This window comes from Triturus cristatus, chromosome 12 (assembly GCF_964204655.1).
Source record: "Triturus cristatus chromosome 12, aTriCri1.1, whole genome shotgun sequence".
NCBI lineage: Eukaryota > Metazoa > Chordata > Amphibia > Caudata > Salamandridae > Triturus > Triturus cristatus.
The window spans coordinates 284357229-284377038 of record NC_140595.1 but is presented as its reverse complement, the minus strand read 5'-3'; the positions used below and the strand labels follow the sequence as shown (position 1 = coordinate 284377038).

The following is a 19810-nucleotide window of genomic DNA, read 5'->3' as shown; positions in this document are numbered from 1 at the left end:
CGATTGGCCTTGCAGGACTTGTCCATGGAGGAGCGGACTGTTCGCCTGTGCTGGAACCGGGCTCACGCCCGGGGCCACCAGCGAACACCGTATGCACCCGAAATACCGCTGGGGATGCTAACGGCTTTGCCCCATGGAGGTGATTGGTCGCGGCTGGCGACCTGGGAGGACGCCGGCCTGCAGCTCATCGGTGATCTCTATGAGGACGGGACGCTCTTGCCATTCCAGGAGCTCATTGATCGCTTCGGGATTCCCCGCGGCGACTTTTTGCTGCACTCGGCCCTTGTTCGAGCGATCCAGGCGCACTGGAGGTCCGGGCAGGCAGAACCCCTTCTATCCCCAGTGTGCCAATACGTGATGATGTCCGCGGGCACGGTAAGGGCGGTCACATGCCTTTACGGTAGACTGCTCAAGGAGGGGCTGGCTCCCCTCACCACCCTGAGAAACCGATGGGAGGAGGACATTGGCAAGGAGATCCCAGAGACGACCTGGGCTCAGCTGGTGCGGCGTGCCTGGAAGGGCACACGCCACGCCCGCTTTCAATTAGTCCACTATTATGTGCTCCATAGAGCATATTTGACCCCGGTGAAAATCAGGCGATATTTTGCGGCGGCCTCAGCAGAGTGCCCCAGGTGCCCGGCCCAGGAGGCGGACCTTCTCCACATGCTGTGGGCCTGCCCGGGATTGTCGGCCTATTGGGAGGAAGTGGGGAAGACCCTGGAGGAAACGACGGGGAGATCCCTTTCGTTGGATGCGGCGGTGGGTCTCCTGCATTGGTTCCCTCATACCCCCAAGAATAAAATATCTAGTAAATTCATCGATTTGGGGCTGCTCCTTGCTAAACGGGAGGTGACCAGGAATTGGAAGGCACGGACCGGCCCGACAGGGAGCCGGTGGCACAGCGAATTTTTGAAGTGGGCGGCGGGGGAGAGTACGCTTAGATACCAGCTAGCTTGGAGGCAGCGTAACGAGAAGGCCGAGGAGACAGCGCTGGAGTGGGAGATGCTCGTGCAGGCCCTTAGGGAGTATTGCGCCCCCGGCGATGCCGAACGAGAGGAAGCGGCGCGCCCTGAGTCCCGTTAGACGGTTGCACTGCTCAGCTTTATTGCTTTCCCCATGGGTCCCCAAGAAGATCCGGTTGCGGTAGATGCCGCGCGCTGATGGCGGGGGGGGGGAGGGTTTTTCTGGGATTGGGGGGTTTTAAGGGTGGGGGGGTGTTTTTGGAGTTATAGGGTTGTTTAGAAAAGCAGATGAAGGACAACGAATCCTCCGGGCCGACCTCGACAACCTCCTGAGCCCCCACGGACTTTCGCCGCCCGACCCCAGGGTTGTGGGCTGAACGGCTGTGTACGCAACTTCCGGAGGGGATCGGAGGGTTGGGTTTCAACGCTCCGGCTTGAGATGTAATGCTGGCCGATTATGTAAAGATTTACTAATTCCTGCAATAAAAATAATTAAAAAAAAAAAAAATGAAGAGATTAGTACCACCATTCAGGAGTTGGTTGATGCAGGTGTTATAACTCCAGTTACTTCTGCTTGGAATAATCCTGTTTGGCCGGTGCGTAAGAGTGATAATTCTTGGCGCATGACCGTTGATTATCGAGAATTGAACAAACACACGCCCTCTTTGACTGTTGCAGTACCGGATGTTATTACCCTGATTGAAAGAATCCAAACACATCCAGGTACATGGTATGCGTCCATCGATATTGCTAATGCTTTCTTTTCTATTCCAATTGCCCCTGAGTGTCAGGAACAGTTCAGTTTTACGTGGAACGGGCGTCAGATGACGTTTAGAAGTCTTCCTCAGGGCTATGTGCATAGTCCTACGATTTGTCACCGGCTGGTGGCAGAACATTTGGCTGAGGTACCAGTTCATCCCAAAATTCAGATATGTCATTATATTGACGATGTTTTGATCCAAGGCGAAACACAAGAGGATGTTCAGACACAATTAGATAGAGTCATTGAGTGTCTGCGTGAGAAAGGTTGGGAGATCAATCCGGATAAATTACAAGGTCCGTCCCAAGCTGTAAAATTTTTAGGTATTAATTGGCATGAGGGACACCGCGAGGTGATCCCTCAAGTTAAACAGAAGATTCTTGATTTTTCGGTTCCGAGGAATAGGAAGGAAGCCCAGAGCTTCATTGGCTTATTTGGTTTCTGGCGCCAGCATATTCCTCATTTGAGTCAAATATTGGCCCCTTTGTACCGAATTACACGTAAAAAGAATGCATTTGAATGGGATAAGCAACAGCAAGATGCATTTAGTCTGGCGAAAGAGGCAATTCAACATGCTATGGATCTATGGCCTGTACGTGATGGTGATGTGGATTTGAATGTGTCTGTGCAAGGCCCTTATGCAAATTGGAGTTTGTGGCAGAAACAAGGCAGGAGTAAGGTACCGTTAGGTTTTTGGACCAAAAAGCTACCTGATGCTGGTGAGCGTTATACACCCTTTGAGAAACAGCTACTTGCTTGTTATTGGGCTTTGGTGGATACCGAGCAATTGACTTTGGGGCATGATATATTCTTGCGTCCTGAAATTCCTATTATGCAGTGGGTTCTGAGTTCACCGAAAACTCACCGAATTGGACATGCTCAAGAGGCGAGCGTGATTAAATGGAAATGGTACATACAAGACAGGGCACGTGTGGGCCCGAAAGGAGTTGCGTTTTTACATGAGCAAGTGGCGCAAGCACCGTCGACTGAGACTGAGAGTGAGTGTTCCGTACCTTTAGAACAGGAGTCTCCTGTCAAGTGGGGTAGACCTTTTGATGATTTGTCCGCTGAGGACAGAAACCATGTTTGGTTCACAGATGGGTCGGCGAAGTTTATTGGGACGACACGGCACTGGAAGGCGGTGTCTTATAATCCGGTCACACAGAAACTGTTGAGCACAACTGGTGAAGGGAAGAGTAGCCAATTTGCCGAGCTTTACGCTGTTTACCAAGTTTTGAAACAAGAATTACCTGGTACATGTCATATTTTTACCGATTCTTGGTCAACTGCCAATGGACTGGCTGTTTGGTTGCCGACTTGGCATTCCCATAATTGGAGGTTACACTCCAAGGAATTGTGGGGAAAAGAGTTATGGCAAGAGATTTGGGAGATGCTCCCACAGAGTACTGTTACAATCTTCCATGTGGATGCTCACACCCCGATAGACTCCCTTGACAAATTTTTTCATAACATTGCAGATGAAAAATCTAAAATTGCTGAGGCAGTGGTGGACAGACAAGATCCTGATATTGCGGGATTGGCGAAATGGGCACACCAGAAGGCAGGACATTTTGGAGAGAAGGCCACTAGCAGGTGGGCTGCTGATAGAGGAATTTATATTCCCCTGGATCTAATCAAAAATGTTATTTTACATTGTCCCGTCTGTCAACATATCAGACAGCGTAAGGTACCCCAAATTGTTAGAGGCCATTTACATCGCGGGAAACTGCCCGCTCAAATTTGGCAGATTGATTACATCGGACCCCTTCCCATGAGTAGGAATTGTCAATATGTTTGCACAATTGTCGATACATATAGTGGCTTGCTGGTAGCTCTTCCATGTAAGCAAGCCACCCAATTGAATACCATAAAAACATTAGAATTGATTATGATGTATTATGGTGTGCCATTCCAAATTCAATCTGATAATGCATCCCATTTTCGTGGACGATTGGTACAAGAATTCTGTGTGGAAAATAATATTGAATGGATATTTCATATACCCTACTACCCGCAGGCCTCGGGCCTGGTGGAGAGATTGAATGGCCTGTTAAAGGACCAATTACGAAAGTTAACAGATGACAAGTATAAAAACTGGCGAGACTTTTTACCACAAGCACTATTGATTCTGAATAATCGTCCTTTTTTAAATGCTGAATCTCCACTTATGCGTTTGTTTCCCCCAAATGTTGAGACTATGCCTAATGTAATCAGTGAAACTGTGATGTATTGGGAAATTACCCCCGGAGCTCTGGCTCCATGCAGAGCGACCCCAGGGTCGGCAGGTTTAGACTTGCACGCCATGGATGACACCGTTCTGGAGAGTAAGAATCGGGTCATCATTGCTACTGGTGTTGGTATTCATATACCACCTGGGAATTTTGGATTGATCGCCCCTAGATCGGGGCTAGCTGTAAAAGGCATCCAGGTACTTGGAGGTGTCATCGACAGTGACTATCAGGGAGAGATTAAGGTACTTCTGCTAAATAGCAGTGAGATTGACTTACTGATACACCGCACTGACCGAGTGGCTCAATTACTCATTATGCCTGTTTTCAGTGGCGAAATATTGAAAGGCACTGCCCCAACTTTGCTAACTGTACGTGGCCAGAAAGGCTTTGGCTCTACAGATAACCCTGGGGCCAGGGTTTGGGTGCAATCGCCTAAGAATCCCCCTGTACAAGCAGAGGTTATTGCCACCGGTCAGGACAATACCATTTTGGTTATGAGGCCAGGGAAAGATAGCTGGGAAGCTGTCCCAGCTGATAAATGTTATTTACGAGAATGATTAATGCCTGTATTTGGTTCTTTTTCAGATCATTCTTTGGATTGTTGCTGCAGGATGTGTCGGAACTGGACTCCTTTTGGATTGGTTCGGCGAGAGAGAAGGGATCCCGTCAACCCGGGATGAACTGAGAACCCGAGTGTTGCGTTCCTTCAATGCGTGGGATTCGTCATCGAACTTTTGGACATTACTGGCCAAGAGAGTGACTGATGCCCCTCACTTCTGCTTGACACCGATGAGATCTGTGCATGACATTCTTGCGACTTGTCTAGTTGCTGTCCCCGCCTCACTGGAGACTTTAATTAGTATCTTTAACGTTTCGAAGGCTCGTCCGAATATTATCCTGGGTGATTTTGCTACCCATGTATATTGTCCTTTGTGCACTGAACTGCTGAATGGCCAACTCCCCATCCAGTCCCAAAGAGTTACGTATAATATCACACGAGGTGACCTATGCTTCTTTCTCACATGTAATCCTAATGCAATTTCTGAATGCCTACGCCTCAAGTTAAGAGGCGCCACTTCATTCACAACTCACGAACGGACTTTGTGTTTTCAGAGGACACCGACCACATGTGTTTCAGTTCAGAACAATATGACTTGCAATAGTTTGGTAGTTACCCCCAGTCACTATCGTGCGATGTTACTACCTGCCGGATGGCTTTTCTCATGTGGTAATACTTCCTGGCCATATGTCCCTGCAAACATTTCCGGAGGCCCGTGTGCCATTACCAGACTGAGTTTGCTAATGTTCTCATCACATCCAAATGCCAACTCTCGTGTGCTTCGAGATACTATGATGTTACAGGAGGATTGTGACTCATCTTTGCATTTATATTCCAAGTCTGAATATCTTAGCCTAGCTGTTTCAATTATTGGTGTTCCTGCTTTGGCGGTTTATAATGCCAAATCCATTGGGAAAATGGCTTGCTGGATGGTGAAATCTATTAATCATACTTCTACAGTCTTGTCTGACTTGCTATTAGACGCCCAGGGTGAACGTAGGGCCATTTTGCAAAATAGAGCAGCCATTGATTATCTTTTGCTTAAACATGGACATGGTTGCTCGGACTTTGAAGGCCTCTGCTGTTTTAACTTATCTGATCATACACAATCCATTCGTGCACACCTAGATAAGTTGCATGACTTAACAGATGAAGTTAGAAAACACATTGATCAGGGCTGGTTTGACTGGCTCTTTAATTGGTTACCGGACGTGCATATGTTACGCCACACGTTAGGTGGCATTTTGATTGCTATCGCTGTTTTGATTTCTATCTGTTGCTTTATTCAGTGTATCCCTTCATTGCTTCAATTCTGTACACTCGGTACTAGACATAGATCGGTTAGTTTTGTTTCATATTATTCTTCCACCGATGTTAGTTCTGCTTAAGGGATGTATAATAGACTGAAGTCAAGGGTGAAATGTACTGCTCGATTTTCCCGGCCTTCTTGTGTTATAGAGCGATTAATATGACTTCAGTCTCTTTCCATCCAAGTCTAAGGATTAGAGTAGTGAATAGAGCCTATTCATTAGACACTTTGACACGATCCTGTGCTCCTCCCCATAGATCAGGGCTTACATACATAGCCTAGGGGATAGATTCGTTAGTATTAAGGATAACCTGCCCTATAGTGAGGGTATTTCATGGAGTCGTGCTGAATTCAGGCCTGGTAGGCCTCAGACAGGAGAGACTCCATCTTTCTTTCTGCCCCGGCAGCTTGGGACATTTCTAGGTGAAGGGTGATATTTTAGTTATGAGGTGTTATTCGCTCGGAGAGAACCGGTTCGGGCTGGCCCTTATCGAAGGAGTGTATTTTTCCCCTGCCGAAGACACTACATCAGGCCGGCCGGCTGGGAACGTGTCCTTGGCACGGGGAGGTACAGGAATTTGGTGGGCGGCAGGTTCCGAGCTGGAATTTTCCATGAGAGAATGCACCTCTATATTAGTGAAAGTCTGAGTTAGATATACGCACTTGCTTCTAGTCCATAGGCGGCACCTGGCCGTTAGCAGAAAAGCTACTACTTATTTCAGGGATGACGAACTTGAATCTAAAGAGGAGAGAGTAGCCGATGAGGAAGAGGTTCCAGTGACTCGGAGAGGGAGAAGGGAGTAGATCCGCGACTGCGGAGGTGTGACTTCCAGGCGAAGCCGAGGCACAGACGAGAAGGGAACCTAGATGACCATTGAGCACAGGCTACATACGACTAAGGTGATGTCGACCCCTTTTCATTGAAGTGTATAACTTAACCTTTTACTTTCCTTGCAGGTTGTATATGATGTATTCTGTGAGTGTGCATGTAGCAGTTAAATAAAGTATTTAGCTTGTTGTGAGTCAGCATGTGTTGTGTATCATTGTATAGGAGGATAGCCTATTCTTCTAGTCAGATTCAACTTGACATGAACAGATGTTAATCCTGATCAGGTAAGTGGTAACTGAATGAGGGAGAAAAGAGCCCCTCGAACTAAAGAACAGGTTGTGCTCAACTAATAGTCTTTGTGTGATCTGATACATAGTAACCCCGATTCCCCTGTCGTGTACTACGGTAATAATAGGATGAGCTCGTGCTAAGGCTGCCGTCTGGGTAGGAAGTTCTGGGTCTGTCTGAGACCGCGAGACTGTAGCTGCCGTCTGGGTAGGAAGTTCTGGGTCTGTCTGAGACCGCGAGACTGTGGCTGCCGTCTGGGTAGGAAGTTCTGGGTCTGTCTGAGACCGCGAGGCTGTGAGGTCTGAGACTGAGGCTGCCGTCTGGGTAGGAAGTTCTGGGTCTGTCTGAGACCGCGAGACTGTGGCTGCCGTCTGGGTAGGAAGTTCTGGGTCTGTCTGAGACCGCGAGACTGTGGCTGCCGTCTGGGTAGGAAGTTCTGGGTCTGTCTGAGACCGCGAGACTGTGGCTGCCGTCTGGGCAGGAAGTTCTGGGTCTGTCTGAGACCGCGAGACTGTGGCTGCCGTCTGGGTAGGAAGTTCTGGGTCTGTCTGAGACCGCGAGACTGTGGCTGCCGTCTGGGCAGGAAGTTCTGGGTCTGTCTGAGACCGCGAGACTGTGGCTGCCGTCTGGGCAGGAAGTTCTGGGTCTGTCTGAGACCGCGAGACTGTGGCTGCCGTCTGGGTAGGAAGTTCTGGGTCTGTCTGAGACCGCGAGGCTGTGAGGTCTTGATATATATATATATATATATATATAATAGGAATTCCCTGTCCTTAGGTGGTACATATATATGTGGTTATTTAGGTGTAAAAAGGCCCTAGGGAGGGGGTAACGTTCTGGTTTGGGTTAGAAAGGCTCTGTTGAGCGGGTTCTACCTGATCCGAAAACCCAAGCAGAACAGTCAGTAGCAAGTCAACCTTGAATAAAACAAGATTGGTTCACAAGAAAGGGTACAACTGCCTCTAAACAGGAGGTAGGATATTAGCATACATTTTACAATCATTTTTTTAATCAGAGAAATTGTCAGTAATTTTAAGTATACAGGGTCTTTATCATGTTTAGAAACAAAAGTAAGTAGGACATCCAAAACAGGACCTCTGGCACCAGAGATAGAGAAAAAAATATTATAGAGTTCGAACAGTTTGGGGGAACAAAAGAAGGTGAATAAAGATATAAGTTAAAAAAAAAAGACATGTGTTCCGGGAGCCTTGACCCTTTTTAAGGAGTAAATGGCTGTTAATATTTCTTGTAATGTAACATCAGGTTAAAGTTCTCGAAATGTATCAGCTAGAATTAGAGTTTGAGGTATTTCACTGAAAATAGTTATCAAAACTAGAATCCAAACCATGGATGTCATCAGAATATAAAGACTGATAAAAGGTTGGAATGATTTGGAGATTCCATTATTGGCCGTAGAAGTAGTATTATCTTTTTCATTACGAATAGAGGAGATGGCCTTACGTTCATAATTATTTTTTTTAATATTTGGCAAGCATTCTTTTTCACCTATTTGAATTATCATGTAATTTGGATTTTATGTACAACAGACCTTGCACGCATCGATAGTGGCAACCTATTTAGGTCAGAATTGGCTTTAATCAGCTCATGCAACATATGGGATCATTTGGAAGTGAAGTAATTATGTTCAGGTTTCTTAACACCTAAAAGTAGTTTATGTTGATGATTAAGGTTATTTTCCTTTCACGTAGTAAATGCAATTGGAAAGGCTTGAAAAGAGACTTTAAAAGCATAATTGTTTACAAAAAAGGTGTCAGCAGGGTTGTTAAAAACATCTTCAATAAACGAGCTAGCTTCACTCAAGAAATTATCTGATAAAACATTATTATTAAATCTCCATCTTTCAGATTTCAAATCACCAGATGTAAGATCAGAGAAGATACATTCGGGGCATGATCAGACAAAAGGAACCAATCTTTGCAGATAGCAAGCAAGATAGTAGAGATTTAGTGATCAACAAATAATCGTTTCTGGTAAGTATGTCATGTACGTTAAGAAAAACAAAAATCAGATGTATCTGGATTGCAAATACAACATGCATCAAATATTGGTCTGGAGGAAATTGAGACTTATAAGCCTTATAAGTTTTATCAGGTTTACATTTATATCAGGATTGCCTATCCTAAAAATTATCTAATAATTAATTAAAGTCACCAACTATAATAATAATTGAATCTGGAATATTAACTAATTTGACTTTGATAATATTCCAAAATTCGGGGTCTGATTGGGCAGGGCCACATATATTAAAGAGTGTAATACATTTATTATCAAAAATCATATTAACTAGTACCCATCTACCAGCATTATTGTATTTGGAGGACAGTACTTGTCATGTTAAAGATTTATGACATAAAATAACAGCTCCACACTTTTGACCATCAAGAAAAGAAAAAAACCTGATCCACCTCTAGTCTTTTTATTTTTAAAGATCCAGAGGGATATCTATGAGCCTCCAATTAAAAAAATCAATGTTCGCATTAAGTCTAGATAAATGAGAAACTATCTTTTGACACTCTATCCAATTCCCAAGTCCACAGTCATTTCGTGATGGAAAATTAGACATGTCTGACACAGGGGAAGGTGAATGGTGGAATAGGAGTGACAATTTGACAAAAAAAAATAGGAAAGCTATACAATAGGGCAATTTAATATATAAAACAATACATAGGGAAAACGTATGAGATTGGTGAGCCAATTTACATGAATAAAAATAGAAAAAGGAAAGAAAGAGCAAAAAAGAAAATGACAGGGACAGAAACCCAGATGCGAAGAAAAGATAGATGTAGAAAAGAGTTTGACATGCTGATGACATGACAAAACATGCAGCGGATTAAAAAGAAAAAACATATTATACTAAAAATAAATAGCCATATCAGGGATTAATAATGTAAAAGAGCAAAGGAGAGTCATCAAATTATAGATGAACCGGTCTCCATTTGAAGCGTGGATATACTATGATGAAACGTTTTCAATTTAAGAGGATCGTTAAAGTAGTTGGTATTTCCATTGTGAGTTATGTTGCAGCACAAGGAAGAAGAATTACATATCTGATGTTCAGTTGTCCCATTAAAGGTCACAGAACAAGAAATTATTTTCATCTGGAATTGGTGGCATTGAATACATCTTGAGAAAGAACAAATTGTGGCCAGACCAAATAATTTGCATTTAATCTTTGGCTGCACTTAGGACATGAAGTGCATCTCTAAATTTAAAAAACAACATAATAATGCCCCTAGACCTGGATGGGTTAGGATTAAGCTTCCCCCAGCGGTGAGCATGTGGCAAGTACATGGTGGTGTGAGTTGGTAATGTTGAGGAGTTCTGGAATATTTGTTTTCAAAACGTCAAGGAAATTAGGGCCTTCAACACCTTCCGGTAAACTATAAAATCACAGATTATTATGGTGGTTTCTGTTTTCCAAATCTTCGATGTGAAGTTTGAGCTTTAAAATCTCATGCTTCAATGCAGGAATCCTTGTATTAAAATCCTGAACTGTTCTTCCGTATTGCTCCATCTCTACCATCCTATTCTCTATCACAATCTATCTATCATCTAATTGTTTCAGTTTTTCAGTAGTGGCAGTCATATCATAAATAGTTACAAGTATCTCAGTTCATCTAAGACTGAATCAAAAACAGGATTGTTTGAGGATGAGATAAGTGAAGGAGGATAATTATTTTGTCTTTTTGGTTTCAAAACAGATGGAACCGACTTAGAACCAGGCTGCAAATCAGCAGCCATTATCCCAAGTGAACACTTGTTGGCAGAGAACTTGTAATGAGATTTCACTCTACCCACATATTGCGAAAAGTAGAGAATTTAAACAGTCAACGTTTTAGGGCACAGCACAAATCATTGTATGTCAAAGCAAAGAGAGAGAATAAAAATCATGTGAAGAGCCTTGCATTGATGTGAACCAATTTAAAGAGCATGATGCAACATTCACCAACAACAGAAATTACAGTGCAAAAAATGGCGGGAATAAAAAAGAAGATCCATGTAGAAAATACACTTCACAAGAAATAACGAGGAGTGTTCATTTCAAATGGCGGTCAGTCTCAGAGGAGAAGAATAATGAATGCAAGAAAGTGGCCCCAAAAAAGCAGTATTGTAGAAAAGACGAACAAACTTCATAATATATCAGTTGTTGAAGAGAATACGCACAAACTGGCAGCCGCCTGCAATTGAAAGATGGTGGAAAGAACGACATGAAATAACTGCATAAAAAAGCAATTAAACACTCACCCCAGACAATGGAAGATCTTGGGCATATGTGCAGAGAAAAAGTAGCAATTTACTTCCAAAATGCAGTTTAGTGAAGACACATGGACCGCAATGCAATGGAGATCAGAATTCTGCTGTCGTCTTGTTTGGTACTCGAACCACGCCCCTTCATTAATAATTATTAAAAAGTGATTATAGAATGAATAACAATGTTTTTATATTTTAATAAAATGTATTGCTACATTAATTTTTAAATGCAAACAATTTTATTGATATATTTTGCAATAAAAATAAAAAATCAGTATAATTTTTATTAATTATTTTTAACATGAAATTATATTTATTTACATTTTTAACTATTTTAAATAATTCAATTTAGTTTAACATTATTTCCTATAGGGTTTATTTTAAGTCTGTAACTCCATTATATTCTATGGAGGAAGTTGCAATACAGAGTGATCGGTCATGTATGGTGCTAGATTTACTCCGGTTCTGAGCTGGAGTACTTTACTATTACATTAATTTTTGGACGTAGTAATTATAGAAGTGCAGTTTGTGAATAGCTATGGGCTTACTCTATTGTGAATGGGGTGATACTCCTCCCTAAACCCCTCTCTGACTCACTAAACCCCTCATTCCTCCTCCCTAGACTCCCTTTATTTGTAAGTATTCCCCATTGTACAGCTACTTCCCTATGTCCCTCTACATTTACTACGAAACCGTATACTTATTGGTGCTAAGGCTCTGCAGTCGGGCGTAGATCTATGCATATATAGGAACAGAAGAGGAGGATATGTAAACACCACGTAGATTTGTGAATAACATTTTGTTGTACGTTTGTAGTACTACAAAAATTACTCCTAAGATACAGCTTGTGAATAGGCCCCTATATGTCTTTGTTGCCATTTTTGGCCTCAGTATGATGCCGGTCGGACAACCGTCTGACCAGTATCATGTCGGAAACAAGACCGCCGGACAAGGAGACGACGGTCCCGCTTCCCTAATTAGGATACAAACGCCTTCACAGCAGCTGGAAAGAGCATATTTCCTATTGCGGCTTGTGCTGCAGGCTGCAGTACAAGCCGCAATAGGAAAATTACACTTTTAAAACATCCATGCACTGTGTGGCATGCACCATGCGGTGGCTGTCACGCGATACATGCACCCAGGCCTCATAGCGGAGGCCGCAGGGGGACGGGGACCCTGCTAGGGGCCCCTAAAGTCCCTTTCCGAAAACCTTTCTATGGAGGTCGGACCGCCATAGAAAGGCTGTCTCAAACATGCATCATAATTGGGGCTTCCGGTTTTATGGTATTTATGTTTTTTAACATTTCCGTCTGTATTTATCCATATTTATTTTTTGATTATTTTATCTGTATTTATCCACATTTTATTTTGCCACAAGCAAAAACAGAAGATGCAGCTAGTATTTTTCCACATTTATTTCAATATTCAATGCGCGCTTGGTTGTTATAGGTTTAGATAGATTTATGTAGATGGTAAATGGGTAACTGCTTTTAACAAAGATCCTTTTGTTACTTGCGTTAATAAATTGCAGTCCTCCTAATGTAACCCTCACTGTCTTATGCAACACATCATATACATTGATTTACACACATATGATTTATTGTCAAGTGATCTGACACCCTGCATTATGATGAGTAGGGCTATAGCCCAATAAAAGAAATAAATCCAATAGCAGAATTTACATTTTTATTTGTTTAAATACTGGGATAAACCAACACATTTAACATTCCTACAGTGTGTTTATATCTCTTTGCTCCAGTGACTGAACTAAGTCAAATGCAGGCCTCTCTTAAGTACCTGTGAAGTGAGAAGCTGTGCACATTTGTTTTCCCTCAATTGCTTTTAGGGATGAGTCTTCCTCCTCACCTGCCCCCACCCCCTATAGCTTCCAGCCAGGGTACTTAATCAAAAGGAGGCCTGTTGGCCCCTTAATGTCGACCTTTGTTATGGGCTCAGCTGAAATTTGATAAGCCCTCTCCCCGTCCTGCACTGGGACAGGCTTGTCTTCTCCTGGCACACAGCAGCAAAGGTTAACATATGTATTGGCATTTAGCAGCTTTCAGATGGCCTTCTACCCAACATCGTAATGGGACCCATTGTGTCCATTTTTGTCCATTATTTTGTGTGGCATAACGGCCATAGCTGCCGACTTTGGAACTGGTGAACTAGGTTTGAGTCCCGTGTCGGCTCAATATCCTGTGATTCTGGACAAATCACTTAATCTCCCCGTGCCTGCCAAAACTGAATATGTCCTTGTGTAATGTAGCTGGTGCTCACGTAAAGCACTCCAATACCTTCGGGTCTAGTTCGCGCTCTATAAAAAAACTGCAACAAAAAAAAATGCTGGTATGCAGGATCTATTTAGCATGTGCTGTCTGGCCATTTCTAAGTGAGATTGTAACTGTTATGATTATTATTATTGTGGGGTAAAATTACTACGTACGCCCTATGAAAATTAAAATATGTTGTATCGGAGGTGTGTTTCATGCACATGGTTAATACTGTTGAAAATATATTAATTGAAGAGTGAAGTCAAATAAAACTTGCTACTGTCCAAAACTAAAGTTTCTTCATAAATTTGTGTGCCGATAAGTGGTGCCTCTTTACCTCAAACCTGGTTGAAAGAAGTTTTTTTAAAAAGTATATATCTCGCTAAATGTGGGATCCGTGTCTAGTGCGGCTTCTTTGTGGGAGGCGTTGAAGCCCACGCTGTGAGGGGTAGATATTTTGTGGTGCGCAGCGGCTCGCAGGCAGCATAGGGAGAAGTTGATCCGTGCTGAGGCGAACATAGAGACCCTAGAGCAACGAAGCCGAGAATCAGGGAGTGCTCTGGAAGTGCGCCGGTTATTGTCGGCCCAACAGGAGTGTGCAGCCCTGCTGATGGATGAGGCACGGCAGGTATGGCTGGCGACGCGCAGTAGAGTGTACCAATGGGGGGACAAATCTAGCAAGATGTTGCATCGCTTGTGCCAGGGCACTTTTCACGCTCATGCCTTACCGGGCATATTAGACGCTGAGGGGAACCAGATTACTGATCCTACATCAATTGCAGAGAGTTTTGCTACATACTTTGCGGACCTTTATGCCCCCAGGGAATGTCTGTCGGCAGATTTGGTGGAGAAATGTATTATAGATCTGCCCCCCAGGGCGATATCGGACGAGCTGCGGGATGGGTTGGAGGCCCCTTTGACAGGTGAAAAACTGGGGACGGCCCTGGGGGAACTTAACCCTGGGAAGGATCCCGGACCTAACGGGTTCCTGAGTGAATTTTTCCACCGGTACCATGTGCAGTTGGCCCAACATTACCGTGTGGTAGTGGAGGAGGCTCGCGACAGGGGTTGTCTCCCTCCGGATTGGAGACATGCAGAGGTGGTGGTATTCCATAAACCTGGCCGTCCCCCGGAGCATCATGCCTCATACCGCCCCATATCTCTTTTAAATGTGGAGGCCAAAGTTCTGGCGAAGGCGTTGGCCAATCACTTACTATCCCATATCACATCACTCGTGCATCCGGAGCAGGCGGGGTTCATGCCTCAGCGGGCCACCCGGCATAATATTAGAAGGGCGCAGGTGGCGATTGCGGCGATCCAGCGGTTGGGGGAACCGGCGGCAATACTCTTGGCAGACATGGACAGGGCGTTTGATTCCCTGAGCTGGGTCTACTTATTTGCTCTGCTTCCTAGACTCAATTTGGGGCCACGCTTTCTTTCCTATGTGAAACTTCTGTATACGGGGTTGACTGCGTCGGTGCGGGTGGTGGGGGCCACCTCCTCTGCCTTTGCTATTCGGAGAGGAACGCGGCAAGGGTGCCCCCTTTCGCCCTGTTTGCTCTCGCCATGGAGCCTCTAGCGGCCTGGGTGCAGGTAGACGCCCAGGTGAGGGGATTCGAATGGGCCACGGGCCTATCGGATAGAATAGCGTTATACGCAGACGACATCCTCTTTTTTCTGACGGCACTTGACAGGACGGGGCCACGGCTTCTGCAGATAATGCGAAACTTTGGAGAATCGTCGGGTCTCTATATGAATCCCCGCAAATCCATGCTGTGGGTGTTGAGAGGCCAGACGGAGGTGGGCTCGTGGGCGACCGAGATCCAGTCGGCGGTAAGTGGCTTGAAATACCTGGGGGTGGTGCTCTCGGAGGTACCGGCGGTGGCCTGGGAACGCAACGTGACACCTGTGTGGGATCATGTTCGGGCGGACATTAAGATCTGGTCCTGCATGCCCCTGACACTATTTGGTCGATCGGCCATCTTCAAGATGGTCACGCTCCCCCGACTTCTTTATCAGTTACAGAATCACCCTTATCCGATTCCGCCTAAATGGTTCCAGGTGGTAAATTCCGTATTGGGACAGTTTCTGTGGGGAGGGGGGATGGTGCGTGTGGCCATACGAACATGCTTCTTATCTACTTATAGCGGGGGACTGGCGTCCCCAGACCGCCTCTCGTATTATCAGGCCTCGCACCTGCTGGTCCTCAACGAGTGGTGGTATGGGGAAAGGGGGGGACCCGGCGTTCGCCCTGGATCGTTATCTCATGGGGAATCACACCCTGCATACAATATTATACTCTGTAAGGCTGCGGTGCAAGCTGCCACCAGCCACTCGAGTGGTGTTCATGATTTGGAGGCAGGTGCTGCGGCGCATGGGCTGGTGGAACGTCCTGACCCAGGAGACTCCTTTGTGGGATAATGGGCGGTTACCGCAAATGGCGGCCCTTCAGGGGTTTCGGGGATGGGACGCCATCGGCATTTCCACCCTGGGTGATGTCCTGAGGGGCACGACTCTGAAATCTTTTCGGGACCTTCAGGAGGAGTTCCATATGCCCCAGGCGCAATTTTATCGTCATCTGTAGCTGCGCCATGCCCTGTCCCCTAGCTTGCAGGGCCTGGAGTCCATACCCGAATTTAGTCCCGTCGAGGCGAAAGTTTTTATGGGGGACTTGCATGACAAAGAGATTTCGCGCATCTATAGGTCCCTGGTTATACACTGCTCCCTTACACTACGGAAACTTCGGGGGGACTGGGAGGCAGATGTAGATGGACTGGAGGAGGAGGATTGGACAATTCGCTTACACCTAGTCCAATTCAAATACCTACACAGAGTGTATTTCAACAGGACACGATTGTGGCGGGCAGAGATGATCGCCTCTCCGGACTGCCTTCGTTGTGGACGGGCGGAGGGTACATTTATACACACAGTTCGGCACTGCACGGCATTGGACCGCATCTGGAGGGGAGTCTTCGCCTGTCTTTCAGAGGTTCTGGGATGGGAGCTTATCCGAGCACCAAAGCTGGCGCTGCTCCATGTTATGGAGGGGGTGGGGGGAAATATATATAAACGTCATCTCCTGCTCCTGGGCCTAACCTTGGCGAAATGAGATATTGCCAGGGCATGGAAGGCGACGAGGGCTCCCTCTGTGGCGGCCTGGAAAAATGGTCTAGACTTCTGCATGGGTCTGGAACAGCCCATCTTCGCGGCCAGGGGTGCCCGCACAAACATTATAAAATATGGAAGAGATGGGCGGAGTACCGGGGCCTCTGACTGGAACCTCCGGTACTGGAGGAGCCCTCGTCATTGGTTTAAGTCCGGGGGTTGGCTTACGGGGAGGAGAGGGCAGGAGTAGGGGGGGTGGCGGGCTTGGGTTGGGACCTGTGGAGTGTTCCTTTGATACTGCAGTAGGGGGGGCATGGACTAGTGCGACCTTTGGGGGGGGAGTGAGTGGAGGGAGTTTTGGGGGTAGGGCAATCTCATCAAATGCTACTATGTTTTGCATTGTTGGTCTTGGGGAGGGGGAAAAAGTCGTTTGTTGCAATGCTTGCCTTTTGTTTGCTTTGGCAGAGGACTCTGGAGTGCAGAGCTCTGCGATATATATGCAAATTGACCAATAAAATCTGTTTTAAAAAAAATATATACATTTCTTCATTGGCTTTTTAATGAAGAACACACAATACAAAACAATAGCATAAGTAAATGCAAATACAAGGGAGGAATCTAGGGCGAACAGAAACTTACAATCTGTTTTTGCATTCCTGAGAAAGGAAAAACCACAGTGATAAGCATGTAAAAGAAATAAATGTCACTTATAAGGAGGGGATGAGAATAGGAGAGTGTCCAATGGAATAGGCAGCTTGTAATACAACCAAAGGAAGGGCAAATATCCAGAAAGCATACCCAGTCTAAGGGACTGTTAGTCATATATACTGTAGTGGGACTATGCAGTTACATTGTGTGATTATAGGTACTTGTCCCAGGACGGCGTGCGTTTCAATCACGGACAGGTGCCCCAACTTCAGGCGAAAAGTGTAATAAGTAGTTTTGCAGTGGTTGCCACATGTTTTTAGGCCACTAGATCTCTAATCCATCCTTTCACTGTTGGGACTGATGTGTCACCCTAGTGTAAAGCCACCTGGCGCTTTGCTAACAAGAGTGCAATAGCGACATAACGCCCAACTCCTACAGGGAGTGGCCGAAACTACCCTAACAACGCCATTAGTGGAGCTGGAACTAGCTCAGTCTCGGTCATCTGTGATAGAGTGTGAAACATCTCCTCCCAATAGGCACGTATCAGTGCAAAGTTTCATGCCAGATATGAGAAATCAGCATGTTCGTGGTGCATCTTGGGCAGCAATGTGATTTAGTGGAATCAAATTTGGCTAGCAAATGAGGGAAAGAGTAGGCGCGGAGTGGGTATTTAAATTAATCATCGGCACAAACTACTACATTTTAATCTAACCTGGTCTGCTCACAGCAAAAGTACCATGTCTTGTCTGGTATTGGGCTACTCGCATCCCTTTCACACGCCGCACGTACCCCCCTATCCACAAAGGCTTCAGCGAGAGAGCTGCATGAGACCATGCTGAGACCAAGTGGGCACCATCCAGGGTTGTAATGACCAGGGACAACGGGGGAAAGTCAGGAGGTTCCGATGGTGCAGTCAGGATCGAATCGCATAATGTGTTGTACAGTCAATGTAGAATGAATCTGTCTATGTATGACACATTGTGCCCTTCCGCCTGCGACGTGACAAAGCGTAGTTCGGCATCTGCAAAGATGTCGCCCAGTCTATGCAATCAACAAGTGGATAAAGTTAATTTGGTGGGAGTTTCCCTGGTCATCTATAGCCAGGGACTGTCAGCAAGAGAGACATGAGGAGAGTACAAGTGGCTAAAACAAAGATACAGTTGGAGTCTGGCTCAAGCCCAGCAAGTAGTTGGGAACGTCTAGCATTTCTAGGTAAGCCCTGTAGCATGATTGTGGAAAGTGGGTACGGGTGGGCCTGTGACCATTCCGGCTTCAGGAATTGTAGGCGTGTATCATAATGGAACCAGTGGTAAGCACAGTGCACCTGCGCCACTTAATAGTTGAGGTAGAAATCGGGGACAGTAAACCCACCACGTTCATACGGCAGGATCAAGGTTTCTCAGCTGATTCTAGGTTGTTTGCTGGCCCACTCCAAGTAAATGAGCATGCCACGTAAAGTGTCATAAAAGGTATTAGTCAAAACTATAGGGATGCTGAGGAATAAGTATAAAAAACAGGGTAGTTTCAACATCTTTATAATTGCTATTCTACCCGCGATGGATAGTGGGAGTTTAATCCATTGATTAATTTGAGATAAAAAACCGATTGTGGGGCCATAGTTTAGGCGTATAACCTCGGTACTCTGACAATGGAGATAAATGCCAAGGTATGTGGGGGGGTCTGAACACCATTTTAAGGAAAACTCCAGGGGACATGGGGCTATAGCATCCATCAATGCGAAGATTTTAGATTTACTCCAGTTGATCACGAGGCCAGAGAGCGCTCCGAAATGGACAACCTCATGAAGTAAAGTGGAAAGGTTGGTCTCAGGATCCCTGACAAATCACATTACCTCATCCGCATATAGAGACGCTAAGAGAGGGCCGCGATGGAAACGTAGTCCCCTGGCTAAGTGGCACTCCTGAAAATGCCGTACAAGGGGATCCATGGCAATAATAAATAAAAAAGGGTACAGAGGGCTCCCCTGCCCAGTGCTGCGGGTTAGTACAAATTGGTTGGTTAGAGTGCCATTGATTTTTAAGCAAGCCAGCGGGGTCGCATCCAGGAGGCAAACAAGCTCACGAAACCCATTAGGTACTGCAAACTTGTAGCAAGTAGGTAAGGCTATTCCACAGAATCAAATGCTTTTTCGGCATCAAGTAAAACCGCTGCGGCAGGGAGCTCCGGATTGACGGCATTAAAATAGTGAATATAGCCCGCAGATTAACTGAGGAGGAACGATTCGGGATGAACCCAGATTGTAATGGAGAAATTATTTTGTCCATAAGCAGGAAAAGGCGAGTGGCGAGGACCTTCGCTAAAATTTTATTGTTGTGGTTCAACAACAGCGGTCTGTAAGACGTGCACTTGTCCGGGGGTTTGCCTGGCTTAAGTAATAGGGTGATGACAGCTACAAGCATTGTTGCTGTCATGCGGAGGCTTCCGCATGTCAGGGACTCTGCATAGACATCATGCAGGTGTGGGATCAGCACAAAGCCGCCAAGCCCCGGGGTATGCGTGCCTTTCAGGTTGTCGTTGGCCTGCGAGATCTTATCACAGGAGATAGGGGAAGCGAGAAAC

The 19810-nt window shown here is 45.5% G+C and overlaps 1 long non-coding RNA gene across 1 annotated transcript in view; it reads left to right on the top strand.

Moving 5' to 3' along the window:
* LOC146775880 (uncharacterized) overlaps nucleotides 1-11338 on the top strand; it is a 212075-nt gene extending 200737 nt beyond the window's left edge. Inside the window, exons 2-3 of the long non-coding RNA XR_014972214.1 lie at nucleotides 8801-8926; nucleotides 10658-11338. This is a non-coding gene — a long non-coding RNA (uncharacterized LOC146775880). The remainder of the gene's footprint in view (nucleotides 1-8800; nucleotides 8927-10657) is intronic.
* The last annotated feature ends 8472 nt before the right edge of the window (nucleotides 11339-19810 follow it).